Source organism: Macadamia integrifolia, chromosome 4 (assembly GCF_013358625.1).
Source record: "Macadamia integrifolia cultivar HAES 741 chromosome 4, SCU_Mint_v3, whole genome shotgun sequence".
NCBI lineage: Eukaryota > Viridiplantae > Streptophyta > Magnoliopsida > Proteales > Proteaceae > Macadamia > Macadamia integrifolia.
In genome coordinates, this window is record NC_056560.1 from 8,940,645 (window position 1) to 8,944,529 (window position 3,885).

Sequence of the window (3,885 nt, forward strand, 5' to 3'; positions counted from 1 at the left end):
TGTTATGAGACAAATGCCAAACTACGGTAATAAAAAAAAAAAAAAACCATTTTAAATGTGTTTTTATTAACAATGATCTTGAATAAAACATCAAAACATCTGATACGACCAATACATATCAATATCACTATTGGTTCTGAAACTATGCAATATCCAATAGAAAGTTGACTTTCAAATAGGATTCTAAATCCGTAATACACTATGAGCTAAACCTGGCATACTCCATAAGGTCCTTGGCTTCATCTAACTTGTCATGACCCTAGTTAGTTTATTCGCGTTTAAAAAGCGTTTAAAACGGCGTCCCGTTTTTTTGCCGTTTTAAACGCCGTTTGTCGAATTTTTCACAGAAAGTAGGTAAAAAAGGGGAACGGGGCTATTTGAAGTTTTTTTGCCGTTTTAAACGCCGTCCCATTTTTTTGATAGTAAAAAAACGGATTTTAAAAAATATAAACGTTTTAAAATAGAAACGTTTAAAACGAGGCTATTTGTTTTGATTGTTATCTAGGTATTTAAATAATTATTATGCCAATTTATGTCTATATATTACCATTTTTTTGACACCGTATTATTTAAATATAAACGTTTAAAACACGTATCGTCCGTTTTTTATTTTTTCCCGTTTTTACCGTATTTGACCGTATTTTTGACCGTCCCATTCACGTTTTGATCCATTTAAAACATGCCCGTATCGAACAATGTTTTTTTACCATTCCCGTTTTAACTAACAGAGGTCATGACCCATTTTGTTGAAAGGTACAATGTAGGCTTGCACTGAAAAATAGATTATAAACCTTTAAGAGTTAGGCCACTAGTAAGTTGCAGCCCCAAATGGCTTGCCTGAACAGTAAGTTGAAAAAAAAAAAAAAAAAAAAAAATCCCAAAGGGGTAGCTCAGTGTCGGCAAGGGTTCATGACTTGAGACTAGGGTCTAATCTCCATCCCCATTGGGTAAGGGTGTCAATTGGGATTAGAATTGGGAATCCACTTGGGTGGTTCTAGGGTAGGTTTGTTTTTGGTTACATGATTGAAAGGCCAATAAGGAATCAGCTAGAATTGAAACCAATGGGATTCGTTTAAGGTGCATATTTATCCTAGTTAATATTTAATAGTGATAAACTATAAGATTTATGTCGTGACTTCCAAGAAAAATAAAGATTGAATACATATATCATTTGTAGGACTATCCACACCAACCTTTTGAGAATCCTTAGGATCACAATCGAGCACCGTTGTTGATCCCAGCTGAGCACCGTTGTGCGAGGATGATCATCCCCTGCAGAGAATCCCAAGGTTCATAGTTTTGCACGACTGCCAATATGGACTATCCACACTAACTTTTTGAGAATCTTTAGGATCACAACCAAGCACTGTTGTTGATCCCAGTTGAGCACCGCTGTGCGAGGATGATCATCCCCTGCAGGGAGTTTGTTTGTATAATAAGAAATTCTGGATTTCTTTGAGCATTTGAAGGCCTAGAATCATTAAGGAATCGATATAGGATTGTTCAATGTTAATCAGGATTAGATCCTAATTTTGAAACCATTTAATAAATTAGAAAAATTTTGGATTGGTTCCTTGGGACCAGAACTGATTAGAAAACTTCTTGCTATCCAAAACTATCCCAATTGACACCTTCACCCGTGGGGCACGCTTGATGCACTATTTTAATTATTTTCATTTCTTATTCCCTCTTTTTATGTGTGTATATATATTTTTTCCTTCTTTTTCCTTTTATAATTTATTTTTTTATGTATATCATGAGCTAGCTTATCCATTATTTATTAATCTGATATTCCAATCCTAATCTTGTGTTTTTTTTTTTTTTAAATTCAATTAAGTATATAATGATGTGGGGTAACAACAGAGCATATAGGGTCCACAATGCTTAGAAAGCTAACCTTGACCTAACATCGATCACCATATAACAACTTTATAAGAGACCCTTTGGGCTCTAGTTCGGTTTTCTTTTTCTTTTCCCCACACTTTTTTTTTTTTTTTTGTTGACGGGATATCTAAATATTGTTGCTTCATGTAAGATCCCCAGCCCACAAATTTTATTTTTTTTTCATTATATCTATGAAATCTATTGATTTTGATGTCATTGGTGGAGCCTTTTGCAGCCAATCTAAACTCGGTTTAGCTGACCATGCTGTTTTTACACCGAAAACTGTTTTTAATACGCCTCATATGATTCTTTTAAAGAAAAATGATTAGATTATGGATCATTGTTGAGATGATAATCACTGTAATCTTGTCTACCTAATCAGTATTTTATACTTTTTACAAATCTCTCTCTCTCTCTCTCTCACCTCATTAGTGACTTAGTCTCATCTTATCCAATATCTATTTATCTATCTATCTATCTATCTATATGTGCTATTTATAGATCAATATTGTAATGTGGAGATATAAAATCATGCAAGAAGTTTTTAGAAAATTCACTTATGGATGGTGAGGGGAACGATTGATGATAGAAGTCTTAATTATTCTCTTGATAGACACTAACAGAGGACACCCCAGGTGTAGCTCTGCTGGTCTAAAGGTGCTGTGTGATAACAGATGTCTGTAGTTTGACTTTTTCTATAACTGATTTGTTGCACAAGTTAGGTGTGACTACATGTAATCAATGTTTAACTCTGAACCTCAACCGTAAAACCAGATAAATTCAAGGGTTTCATAATTCAATTTTTTTTTATTCAAAAAACTGTCTGATTTCTTGGGTTCATAACGATTCTATTAGGGATAATTGAGACCGGACTAGTCATACATAAGGGCAGTGTTTTTCTCGATTAATTTGAAACCTTAAAAAGGAAAAATACACCCATCTAGGGTTTAAATGCTCTCCTTCCTACTATTAAAAATGTAAATTAATAATAAAAATCAATGTATTCATATTGGTTAATATTCTGTATTAAAAAATTTTAATATAAAGCAGTTTTGAATTTAAAAGCTGTTCTGACTAGATAAGCATTTGACAAAAAATTTATCTTCAAAGAGGTTTCTGGTAAGTGAACCATTTTGATGGCCCTTGGTTAGTTTATAGGTCCCACTCACACACCCCCACGCGGTGGGTAGGACCCACAGATGAGTCAGCCCCACACAATTGGGGGTGTGCATGCTCTAAGAATTCCTGCATGCTCTAAGAATTCCCACAATCGCAATACCTTACCAGTCGAACACCACGCAATCATACGACCAATGTGGACCCCAAGGAAATGTGTAGATGGGTCCCATTCGCCACCTTAAGGCATTGCTAATCAAGGTTTCTACTTCACCCACATCTTTAGATATGGGTCTCAGACGCCCAATGTAGTGATCTGTGAATGAGTGATGTCTATGGGCGCGGCAAACCGTTCTTAAGTTGTTTTGTGGGCCCAGGCCTAAGATCAAGACGGTCCACCCAATCCCAAATCCTAAAATCGGATTTGGATCGGTCGAATTAGACAATTTGGACAGGAATCTGCCGAAGCTTCTTCCAATTCCTATCCGGATATAAATATTTTGGAAAATTTCGATTATTATTATTATTATTAATCTCAAATTTGCTATAGAAAAGGCAAATCAAAAGCTTCTATTTTTATTTTTCTCTCTTAGTATAGAAAATTTTTTTGTTGCAATAACATATCACCATTTTAAATTATAAATATAAAATAAAATATTATTATCACATTGATATGAATATTGTTATATATTGCACCTCCAGTATACAAAGTCGGCATCCCTTAGAGGACAGAAGCATCATGTTTAGCGTTTTGGTTACACTAAGCACAGCCTGAAAGGAAAAATATGAACACTAAACTTTTTCGGTTTGATTCTCAAGTTGTGTTTGGTGGTCATCCTAAAAAACGTTAGATGCCATCCTATGGGAACCAAAAAAAAAAAAAAA